The following is a 13,506-nucleotide window of genomic DNA, read 5'->3' as shown; positions in this document are numbered from 1 at the left end:
AGTCAATAAAAATGTTATCTTAGAACTTATTGTCTTTTATATTGTGACATGGATTTCTTCATTTTCATCACTTTGAGATCAACCAATAAACAAGATCGACAAGTTACATAAAGTCTATGCCTCTATGCTTTTTATGCCCACTGGCAGGTTCAAGAACTGATCAAAGTTAGAGCTCCAATTGTGCAATGAAGGAAGAGTGTCTAAAAATGCCTCTGTTTGTGGAGTGCTTTTTGCTTCCCAGGAAACAATGGCACAAAGCATGCATTCCCACCAAACAACTCTGTAAAATAAAAGCCTCTAGGTGTTCCCATAGACAACATCTACCACAGACTGTTTGGCCTTTCCTCCTTCTAGCTCTGGGCTAATTCCATGGAAAGTCTTAAGAACCCATAAATCTCTCTTCCGGCAGCTAAGGCTACATCTACATTAACATGTAATTCAGCAAACAAAAGCAGGCTGGCAGACTGAAGCTGCTGATGCCCCTACATCCACATTATGTATGTTTTGGGGTTTGTCCTTCAGACTAGATCTGTTCTGATGCTTGAACTGAACATCCCCATCATGCATGTGATTCATAGCTGCTCCAAGGACTGGTCGGTGGTTTGGATCCCCACTAAGGGTCACAGCACATCTGTAAGTTCCTGGAGAAAAGCTTCTGGTTTAATTTCACACATATGGAAACTAGTACACATGCACAAAACTTGGTCTAGAAACCAAGCCAATGTGCCTTAAGTGGGGATGACTGAGAGTTAGTTTCAAAACTACACTACTGCACTGAATCAACACACTCATGCACAGGAAGTTTACATCCAATACAGTAGCATCAATGGTCTTTTTATCAGACCTCATATAGTAAAATTTCTGTTGGTAAAAACCTAGCTCAAAACTTCAGTTGTGCAAGCAAAACTGAATTCTACTTTCATCTTCAGAGCAGCAAAATTTGCCTTCATATGAGAAATGGACATACTCCATTGACACCACCCTTCTGGAGAGTGAAGGTAAAACCCTGCTGAAAAGGCTGGTGTGGCTGCAACGCAGCCATCTGCAGGGGAGGAGAAGAGAGGGCTTATCACCAGGAATCACCTGGCCTTCCATGCCTCATGTTCCTTCTCCAATTGCTGGAGCTCCCCACTATTTGCATGTCCTCTCCTCAGCACAGAGTGGACAGGGTAGAAGTGAGTGATCAAACAAGTACAGGATCATCCCTGCAAGCAACAGGGCTATGGCTGCCTGTTACTGGAACAGTAAAAGTCACTTGGTCCTGTCTAAGGAGAATCACTCCACTGTAGCAAGCCATGACACTTTTGCTCCTGTTAGCTCCAGGCACGTATCCCTAAAACAACTGGAAGGGTGCTGCCTGTTCTCCTTTACTTACTGTGTGATATAATTCTGTGCTTCTTGGACTGCGGAAGGCACCCTGCAGAGAGCTGTCCGTGCTGTGCAAACAAGGCACAGGCAGAATTAATGTGGGATATATCTGATCCCGGCCAAGCAAGGCTGGCTTGGAAACTGGGAAGACAATTTAAATGCTGCAAAAGGTAATGAAGTGAAAGCCCCAAATCTCAAAGTCACGCAACTCAGTTTGTGTTAATAAGCAATAAAAATTGCCGGACACATATCTTTGGCCAGGGTCAAAGAAGACAGGCAGGTGCTAAAGCCCATCTGTGTGATAAAATGATTGTAACTGGAAGACTTGATCAATGATAGTTAGGGGAGAGAAAGACAGCATGGCTGTAGAGCAGTTTTGTTTCTCAGGTTGAGTACAGTAATTAGATAAACTTACAGTTTATCTGTGAAACTTTTTCCAGGTCAACTGCCCTTTTTTTAGCTCACAGCCTTATTTAGACTGTAATAAGAGAAACACCAAAATGTCTTTCTTAGTATTCAACTTCCTCTATTCCCCAGTGCAATGTTAGCTTAGCACTTACAGGTCTAAGCTTGGCTAAAATGAAATTGGAGAAGGTCTCAGAGAAAAAGAAAAAAATGAGAATGTTGTTAGTCCCGTCAAAGTGCTTAACATTGGCCTAAACTATTTTTAAAACACTTGTTTAAATTTTAAATCAGTAAGGGATTAAGAACAAACACAGGCATTTCTTGTCTCCCTTGTGTGTAAGTATTTTTAAAGGTCAAGCACAGCTTTTTTGGTCCCTGAGGAAACCTTCTGCATTTTTGAAAGTTAAAAACATAGGCCAGATAATCAGCTAAAATAAATTAGCAGAGCTCTATCACGGTCAATACAGGAGGCCAATTTACATTGGCTGAGGTTCTGGATGCTGTTTTGTAGAATTCCAGGAGAAAAAGATTACAGCATTGTTAAAGAAATATATCCTGGAAGAGGAGATGCAGATTTCCCTGTTTGCGTCTCTGCCAGAAGGAATGAACTCATGAGTACTATAAATCAAGACAATGAAAACAGGCAGTTAAAGTCTCGTTCTTGTGACAACAGGTATACTGTTTCTTTAGGTTTGCAACAGAAAGTCAGGCTGTGCATGAATCTGGGTAGGAGCTCTCTGCTGAGGCCAAAAAAAGCACCATAGCTTGAGGATGCCATTCCATTAATTCCAATAAGAGTCCTGACTTAACAGTCATTAGAAAAGAATCACACATGCTTCTGACACAGTAATTCTCTCAAAGGTCTTTAGAAGCCCTGTTGGTGTCCCTTGGACAGAAGCATGTCAGCAGCTTGGAGTTCTCAAGAACTAAATCAGGAGTTTCCTAAAGCTGACTTCAGAACATGACACTAATAACATTTTCGTCATAGCATGTACCAAGTGTTTTTTCTGGGATATCAGAGAGGAAGTTCGTCAGGTTTTAAAAAAGAGTCATAATTCACCTCTGAAGCGTCTTTTTGATGATTCTTACCATGATGATGAAAAACAGCAGAGTGGTATTCCAGAGCTCTCTTTCCAGATCTGCAGCTAGTGCAGATCTGAAAGCTGCTTAAGACCTGATCCAAAGGCCAATTAAATCAATGATATACCTCATCACTAGAGGAAACAAAACCATTATTATCAGTCTAATCCTGATTCCACAAAAGTCAAGGAAGTAAATTTTCAATGGGAACAGCATCAAATACTTAGGCTTCTTTTTAGTCCTTAACTTAATATTTTTTTAAGTAATTTCAGTAGGTACTAAACTTAAAATTCCTCATGAATAAAGCATCTCGAAAGATTTAGTATGAACAAAATGAGTAGCTCCTTATTATAAAATTTTGTTATTAAAATCAGGCTCTTAATCATATTCCCAGTGCTTCACAGGAAGACATTTGCAGATCGAGGAGGGTTGCTGAATCTGTCTTTTCTTCTCCAATCCCGTGCCATAATCACTGCAGAGTTTAAAGAGCATATTCATGTGAGAACACTTTATTTTCTAAATATGGACAACTGGTATGTTCGGGTGATTATTTTGCCGAGTGAATTTCTGAAAAGACACAATCCTTCTCAGAAGGTCTGGTATTCTAGGCTTAAGTCACAAGAAACATGTTTTCCTTTACTTTTACTTTCCCATTTCGGTGCATGTGAAAAATCGCTAGCTTGTAGTAAGTTTTTAACTTACATCTATAACAGAACTGATTTGCAATCACAATTCAAGGATCTAACACCATAAATACTTATGTGATTACTCCTAACAGGAGTTGAATAGTAACAAAATAGTTACGTGAGGATTACTCCCAATGAATAAAAGTTGAAAAGTATAGGGACAAATACCCGTACTCCATTCCTGGTTGTCTGAGAGGATTTTAATTCCACATTTAACAGCAAGCTGGTCTATACCCCTCATATAACGAGTCTTTCCTACCAGATAAGTACTCTGAGATAAGCATGAAGCTGAGTACTGGAATTTAGGCCATTTGAATATAAGATCTCAATAGAAATCTTTAAAATGTCAGTTTTTATTATTCTGCATTTTCAAAATTCAAATAATTTCTACACCAGGATCAAAGTATAGGATTAAAAAAAAAGATACAAATACCAACATGCAAGCAAAACTTAAAATGCATCGGTTTAACAATCTTTTGCAAAAAAGCACTCTTTTAATGCTCAGGAGGCATTTCAAACTGCATTTGACACACAAGGCAATTAATTCCTTTTCATGTATTTATATAATCATATTCTGCTCTGTGACACCCAATGTAGTAAAATGTTGCTTGCTTAAAATTTATAAAATGATGGGGTTTAGCTTTGTTTCCTGGGGATTCCCATTCTAAAGTGATTATTTTCCTCTTCTCCTCTGTTTTCACTCTGTTCAAAACCACTAATAAATCTGTGTGATAATTAACATACTTTAACTTTTTTGTTTGTAGTGAGTAATACATACTTAGAGGCTGGATTAAATATTATAAATACACACACAAGGAGGGAAACCATGTTCTGGGCAAGGCATCTTTATTATCTCTGCTCCCTCAAGAAACACTAATATAAAGTGTCACTATATAAGGAACCTCCAAAATTACAAAGTTTGAGTTATCTTTTTAAACCATATGCAGAGATTACAGCTGTTCTGGCATATATTTTCCAGCCCATGAAATACTAAAACCAATGCTATTCTGCTTTTATTAAAATATTTTTAGTATGCAAAAGCAAGGACTAAGAATCTGAGGAAATGCCAAATTAATGTTTAGTTTTACATTGGTTAATCAGGACTTTTTATCTCTTTGTGCATCTGTCCCACACATTAAATGAAAGGGGATATATTATATGGACATATAATTAGACAGTCTATACAATTATTTCATAAAAGACACATAAATGTGGTTTCAACAGACACAGTATATGTATAATTTATTAAATTCTGGAACATTCATACAACACGGCCTAATGGTCACACTTTCAGTAGAGAATTTCCTACCTTTTTTTAAAAAGAGGGAGGGGGGAGGGAATTTTCTGATTTGTAAATTAAGTTACATGTCCAGGGAAAACCCCTAAACTCGATTCTTTAGCATGCATGCAGACCTGAGCCTGAGCTGCCAGTCTCATTGGAAAAACTAGCAGCTAAGGCCAGCTTCTATTCCACAGCAGAAAATGAGCCACCACCACCACCACCATTCCAGAAAGCCAAGTCCATCCTGTTTTCTTTTCTCTCCCATCATTAGAAGCTTGTGCTTTGCTGAGTCTGTAAAGCAGAGACAATATGCCCATCATTGTCCTTCACCTTCCACTTCCACTGTCATGGCTCTGAAAGCTTTAGGGCATTTGCAGTTCTGCATGTATCTCTACAGAGCAGGACAGATTCACTCTCAGGTTGTTCATGTTCAACTAGTATTTTAGCAGATTGCTAAAGTTTTCCTGAGGAATACAAGTCCCAGAAAAAAACCTGCATTTTTTGCATTTTCTAATTTAGACAAACTCAAAGAGACTTTCATGAGACAAAGGAAAACACATTTTTCTAGGCTAAATTGTTGATTTGTAACAGCCTTAGAGGAGGTATTAGAATATTTAACACAACTACAAGACAAATGTAAAATGAAAATGGAACATCCTAGGCAACCAGGCTGTTTCCAGCTCCCTGTATAATTAATGTAAACCTGTTTCCACTCATCCTGTAGATGTTCTGTGTGTCTGGAGACAGAGCGGAGCCTCCTTCCAGTACGCAAGTTCCCCTTGTGTATAATTCCTTTGCTGCCAAGTAAGAAACCTAAAGACCTAAAGTGGTTACTAGACGGTTATGTGGTCCCAGAATTCCAGAAGTGAATGCTGCCATTTGTCTCTTCCTAATTACTATGAATTCTTCCTTTGTGCATTCAATGGAGATTGGCTTGACGCAGCTATTTTGTTTAAAAATCAAACCTCAGCATCGCCACTTGCAATGTTCTAGTAGCTAAATTTATAGTATCTTATCTTGCTGAGGAATCTTTGCCGTGTTTCAGGACCATTTCTTAATGTCAGCACAACCACTGAAATGACACAAGTTCCTTATATTGTTATTGTACATAGAACATAACAAAAAACTAAACAGAAGGTCAAATTCTGATCATGTGACTTTGTATATAAATCAAGGATGTTTCCACTGAGTAAAATGAAATTGTTGGAATAGCTGACCAAAGATCTAATTTACTATTGTGTCACCCACAGAAATGATTAGAAATAAATACATAGACACAGATAGAGCAAATAGAACAGATTTAGATTTCTCTTAAAAAGCAAATGGGAAAAGATCAAGAATGGAAAGGGATTTTCCTTTAGTCTACCATACAAGAAAATCCAATAAGCAGCCTAAATTGCTTGAAATAAGAACTTCAGTTGGCTAAAGGTATTTTTCAATAGGATGAATATATTTTGCTTTAAACCATTTAGTTTAGCAGCCTTTTTTCACCACTCTGCTTACCCCAGGAAAACTGGCAATTGTGAAAACAGATTTCTTAACATTAAGTGCCATCTTTTTTAATCCCATGCTTTCACCAACAGTTAGTGCAGGTTTTGTAAAATGAACAGAGGTGAAACCCATTACTAAATCTGTCCCACAACATCCCATCCTCCCCGCCATGGGTCAGAGATAGGATCATTTTCCAAGACCATTCTTAATTCTTCTGTTTCTAGTACCCTTCCACTCACTCAGGGAATTGAAATAGGCAAGGGTGCTTAAGGATATCTGAATGTGTCTGAAACATCCAAAGCCTGACACACATCATGTCTCCCCCAGACAAAAGGGGAGACTGCTGAGGATCTAGCTTACGTCACAGCACCAGCAAAGGACCAGTTTCTCTTGTTATAAATGTATGGGCACATTCATACATGTTTTGAAAGATCATTTCTTGTCAGCATCACTGTCTTGTAAAAGCCAAGTTTAAGATATTCCCAACTCCTTCCAACTTTATTGTGTAATGAAGTCTTTTTCCTGATTCACAGCATGGAAACATATGACTTATGAAGAATTTACAATACCTGCTGATCCTTAGAATAACGAAGAGATGTGCCACTATCTTGTGTAAACTAGGGAAAACTCTGTCCGTATCTCATCTCTTTTGTATCACCCATTACATCCCACAAAAAAAATCACATCAGGTTGTTCTATTGCTGGAAGAACAAAGAGGAGATTATAAAGGACATCGAAGACAATGCTTGAGAGGCAGGCAAACGTTTTTCATGGTTGCAGAGAGGCATCACATACCTGTCTATAGGGGCATACTTGGATATTAATTTGCTGGGAAAAATTAAAGAATTTCATGCACTAACACTCACCAGACAGTATAACTATCCGTGTTCTGACAGGACAGCAAGAGACAGTCTTGATCTCCAGCTCTTGTCATCTGTTATTCTCTTCTACAAGCACAATGTGTCATGCTCTTCATACACTGACCAAACTCCATGTAGGTATGATTTTTTCCCCTTGATCCTTTTGCAAGGCCAAAGCTGGCTATTGACCAGTTTATATCTACATATCCTGACTTACTGTTCCTGCTTTACTTCTTTATTTCCTTGACCTCCACAGAAAAGTATGTCTTAGTCTTTGGCCTACCAGACCAAGCAAACCAAGGTCTTCTTATGCCTTTCTGCAAAACACCTCTCCATTCTCCAAAATAAGCCTTCTTTACCAGTGTTCAAAATGAATAACCTGTTTTTAAGCCACAGTTAACAGAACTCTTCATCCATTATTAAAGGTGAGACTTTAGGAGGGCCTCATGCCTTGACACTTCTCTGTTGCTGTAAGGTGTATGGTGGACCAACTACCGTATCTGCCTTTTCCACAGCTACAAGAGTCTCTGAAAAATTAAAAAACACAGCTGATCTTGCTTTATTTCATTTATAAAGCTTCTTTCCACTGAAAAAGTGTTATTTCAAAGACTAAATAAAACCACCTTTTTCCACATTTGTGTTTTCTGCCTTTTAGAACCGGATTTGATATTGCATTTTGCAAAGAAAATGAATATGTTGAGAAAGTAAATGTGTTAGAGAAGATGAAGCAGGCAGCCCAAAGCTGTCTATTTGTCACTAGCTGCAGTGTACAGCTGTAGAGCTCCAGGATCAAGCGCTGCCAAGGGAACAGCAACCAATTTCAGGGCCTGGGCCAGAAGGCAAAAAGTTGGCAAGGATACAACCCTCCTTCTCCTATACAGACAAACGGATGTACAGGGAAGGGGGGTGGCTAGGGCTCAGTCTAAGAGAGGAGGAGGAAGGGCCATTTGAACACTGAGAGCCAAAGCTCCTGGGGAAAGGCTGGCATTAGGAACAGCAGAATTTGTTGATGGCAATTTTTAGCAGCTGGATCCTGTCGGACTTAACCACATCATTTCCAGTACTGGCCTGAAGTGTGATATCCTCATGGCTACATCAGCTCGGCTCCTGTCCATCAGAACAAACACACATTCCTTCAGCCTCTGTTTAACAGGGTAAGCTATGATAAAAGACAGAGAATTTAATTTATTGAAGTCATAATATGATTTTCCTATAAAAAGGCACTAAAAAGGTTAAATTGTTAGTCTAGAGAAAAGATAAGCAGATATGTGTTAGATATGTAACAAATAATGAAGCACAAAAATATACTAGGTGCTCTTTTGTAAATTCTACAATAATTAAAGAACACAAGGTAACTAAATGATGTTGAAATGCAGGTTGTTTAAAATAAAAGAGTACTTATACTTTATCAGATACATAGTTAGCTTGTGAAATTGATAATACAATAATTGAGGAACAACTTCAGAAAATTTAAATAAGACGAAAATTAAATGGATAACAAAAATATCTGCATTACATTTTCTCTCTTTTTCTCTCTCTCACTCACTTTCCTAATGCTTTCTGAAATAACCATTCACTAAATCTAGGACTAAGGGAGAAAATATGGCAAATCATCCTTCTGAAACAGCTGAGGACGATGACTGTATTGCATGATGCAAAGAAAAAGAAAGAAAATGAAAGCCATTAAGCACAGTCCTTCAGAGTTGGAAACTGGAGAAGGAGTTGTCACATGAATCTGTCCTTCTAAAAACAATATTGTGAATTCATATTACTTCATAAAGGAAAGTAGACTGAACTACATTTCCTTTTTAAAGCTACTCTTTAAAATTAGTGAATGACTTCATAAATTGAACATATTACATGAAAATTGCCACTGTTTACAAAATCTTAAGAAAAAAGAACAGGAAAATACATCATCCTTTCACCTGACAGATGGCACTTTTTTCATGTCCAGTAGAAGAGCAATGTAGTGATTAATCCCACATGAAACCGGTCTGAGGAATGACTCAGGCTTATGTATTTGTCACAGCTCTCCATTTTGGATTATTTCCAAAACTGGGAGGTGGGGGGAAATCTCATCTTCACATTTCTTGATTATCTATCCTGTCAGAGCTCAGGACGCATGTGTGGATTAGTACTGCCATCTTAATAAAACTGAAAATCAAAGCAAAATAGTTTAATTCTGTATTTTCTTATGCAAATAAACACATATTAAAGTAAACTGAACAGTCAGTTGGGGGGATATAAACTATCACACAAAACTAATTTCAAACATTTCTCATTATTCTAACTGGGACACCGGTTCTGAACAGGGCTTCTCTCTACAGCTGCACTGAAAACACCCTAGTCACATCGAGTCCTTTTAAATGGGGAAAAGCCATTAACTTTCCTCTCTCTTTATCTTTAAAGGGGTATCTAAAGCAAATCCATGGTCTCCTTCAAAAGGTCTGGACTCACTGCTTGTTCTTCAGCACTTCTTCTACCTTTCTTCAGCAGTTTAAAAGCTTTAGCTGGGTGTTCCCCTGCAGTGATACACAGGGATAACAAGAGCAGACAGTTTCTCAGTGCACCATAACCTCTTGCTGGCACAGCGAGATCTCACTCGCTCAATGAGCTCCATCAGCAGAGGATCTTCTAGTCAAGGAAAGAATACTTCAGCATGAAGTAATTTCTGCATTCTCCATTTATTTTCATATTAATAGAATGCTTTGATTGCATTTCCAAACCTCAAAAGGGAGGAAATTCCAGAATTAAGGTTGACTTTTACTGCACAGGTGCTGTGGTTGGGCATTTCCTGAACACCTGTTTTACCAAACTTTCTTTTTCTCCCAATATAATTTGCAAACACTATTTTTAGTGCATGCTTTAAAAGAGGCAATCCAAACCACAGCTTTAGGCCTGGACCCATTCTCTGGCCCCAGGGTAAGTGGCAGAGGATGGCTTGCATCCACACAGCTCAAGTCTCATCCTTCCCCAGAACAGGGGGGAACTGCCTACTGGAAACGGATCCCGGCTTGTACGCTTCCTCTGGCTGAGCTCAGATCTGGTTAACACCAGCTGGCTGGACCAAAATTATGCCAAACCGAGTGCTAAAAATTAAACTCCAGAGACCATTGCATGCCAGTACTTGAGCCCATGCTTCGTCTCTCTTTTGTCTATTAGTGTACATATTGCCAGTAGGTTGGGCAGGAGGATCAAAAAGCAGTAGGGAAAGGAAAGAGCTATTTATGGTAAAGGATAACTTTGGCCCAAGAACAAACATGTATAAATTAACAATTAATATATTAGGTTTCAAATTAAAAGAAGGTTTCCAGCCATGAGGTGAGTCAAATTCTATAATAACATTCCCGTAGAACTTAACTCATTTTATGCTGGAAATGGATAAACCTTCAAAAGATTAAATGATACATTTTCTCTTGATAGCAGGGGACCCAGCCTGGGAAGTCCTTTTACTCCTGCCTACGTTTGTCCTTCCTACAGTCCTAATGCAATCTGACTTCATCAAACAAAGAGAAAAGTGATGACATAATACACCTCTAAAGTCACTATACCTGATACTGTACCTCTTCCTTTCTTCAGACTAAATGCACTATACAAAAAAGTAAAAGAAAAAAAAAATCACAATTTTACATTGAAGAGGAATAGTCTCCGATTTCCCTGTAAACAGTGAACGTTTATATCCAATCCCACTTACACAGATTTTTGTTTTCAAATTAAGCCATTTTATCATGAAACTCCCTAGGGTTGTAACTACTGTGAATAGGATGACAGAGTCGAATGCAAATCGAGAGATATAGGTAACAAATGTGGGAACAGAGGTATTTATTTCTCATACATTTATCACCTCTAAATTACTGGAATCAAAATATGAATATAACAAGGAGCTACTTAAGTATGGTAAAAATTATAAACTATGTTATTTTATTTGGAAATGGAATTATACAAGCAAAATAACGCAGGGCTTTTTGAGCTTGTACAGCTATAATTAATGCATTAGGCTACACAAACTGACTCATGACAGGCAAACAACTGAATTTTAGACATAATAAGCAGCAGTTGTCTTGTCCTGTAATAAACATCTAGTTGCGCTGTAGATGTCCAAGATGATGTAGCAGCTTGAGTCTGCCTGCCTCCAACATTGCCTGGCTTGCTAACTGTAGTGTATAATTGTCTGGTTTTCTCCCAAAGTGGAAAACAGAGCAAAATGTGAAGAAATTTGAAAATCATATGAATATTTGGGGAATAATGATTATTTGATATAGTTACTATAATTCTTTGTAATGCTGTAGGCAGTGTATTTTACACTGTCCGTTAATATGCTCCTCGGAAGCATGAGCTCCAGTACTTTTGAGTAGTCATGCTGGTGCTTCTGATAGTCCTGTTCAAGAAGTAATGACAAATCACCCTGTTTCTTCATGACTGGATGCCTGTGGAAACTGAAATATCCCCTACTATAACGGTGGGGATAGAATTTCACCCCTAGAAGTCATATCAACAACAGCATCTTGAAGAAATTAGTATCTGTAGTATAAACGACTGCTCCATTTTCATGCAACATGTCAGGGGGCATTCCACAGTAGATGGCTGGCGGACTTCAGGAATAGAATATTCTTCAGAGTTAGAACTACTAACTGTATCTGCTGAACAGAGAATTGAGCACTGCTCTCCAATCCTCCAGCCAAACCCAGTACAGAAAGCTCTGAAAAGAAGAGTAAATTGTCCTCATGGGTTGGGTATTCCATCATTTCAGAAACAGGACAGAGGTGGTGTTTGCACTCTGGTGAACTGAGCCGTGCTAACCACAACCACTAGCAACTACCCCAGCACGGTGCACTATGGTTACGTGCAAACTCGAGGCTTGGAAAACAGCCAATTTGTCCGTCACAATACATACTCTGGGCTCTTTCTGACCAAATGCCAAGACCAGAGTTGGATGGGCACCATTCATCCCTGCAACCTCCCTCGCCATAGAAGGAAACAGAAGCATGCCGACAGAGTAATCACAGTGCATGCCAGCAAGTCTCCCTAATCTGGACCAAGATCACACATGTAAGTAATTCCTCAAAAGCAGATGCAGCGTTTTTGAGTGCAATCCCAGATGAATCAGACCCCTCTTAGCACACATGTGAAAAAAACTTCTGAGTTAATGAAAAAAAAATCTTTGAATTGCTGGTGTCCTCTGATCTTGGAACTTTAGTGGCTGCAAAACTTTACAAGAGTGTCAAGGAGCCTCACATTTCTATTAATGTCTATTAACATCGGGAGGGTCATCAGCCAAAGGGGGATTGCCAAGGATGACAGAAGTCCAGCACCATCATTTTTTCCCGTTATGTTCTCCATATACCAATTTTTTGTAGCTGAGAATTCCCTTATGTCAGTGAGATCTTCAGATACTCATTTTAGACTGCTTTAAAACTGCAGTATATTGAAAGAATAGTAGGAAGAATCTTTCATGTATGTCAAGAAATGGACATTTACTTTTTAGCAGCTACAACTATATTTTTATGGGCTCTGATCAAGTTTTAACAACATCAGTACAACTTTCTATTTTGGGCTTGTCTTCGTTGCCAAAAACTTTTCTTACTACAACAGTGTATCTTTTGCATGCTAATTATCCTGCTGTGAAATACTAATGGAAATAAAACTGTCATTTTACTGCAAAGTAAACCAGCAGGCACTAATACCAGAAGCAGTTTTAGGCTTTCAGTAAAAATCTGTCATTCCTTCCCTCCACCAGTATTTCAGACCAGGGTGGTAGTCAGATGAACAAAGCCCACTTTCTTTCCAGTGAAAACAAAGACTATGCTCTAGCTTTGTCTACCTGCTCGTCTCCATAGCTCCTTCTGGGCAAACGAGTCTCACACACCACTGTGCAACTCCAGCCTCCTTCACTGGCACTTCTTGAACAGATTTCCAATAGTCTGAAGCCACTTGGCTCCAGTCCTATGCTGCACTGCTTGCTGCTTCTCTCTCCTGTATCTAAAGGGATTTCAGAGTGCACAGATTTTTTTTTAAAGAAGCATCGTAGTGAGGTACTGAGCTACTCATACCATCATTTCAATAAATAATTGAATTTCTATTCAATATTTTTTTTAATTTGGACATATCTCTATTCACCCAGAATATTGCATTTAACCCCCAGATGGTCTACCAATCAGTCTGCCAAATGAACTGGCCAGATAGTGATTTTACCATATAACAACTTTGTTATCCCTAAAATGCCAGTCTGTACTAATATATGATGGACAATCAAACAGTTACAGAGAAACAGCTTTTTGCAAATTTATCTTTAGAACCAGATCATGTGAATGAAAAAAAAAGCATCTGAATCCTG

This window comes from Phaethon aethereus (assembly GCF_964289735.1).
Source record: "Phaethon aethereus genome assembly, chromosome: 1".
NCBI lineage: Eukaryota > Metazoa > Chordata > Aves > Phaethontiformes > Phaethontidae > Phaethon > Phaethon aethereus.
Note: the sequence above shows the minus strand (reverse complement) of the source record.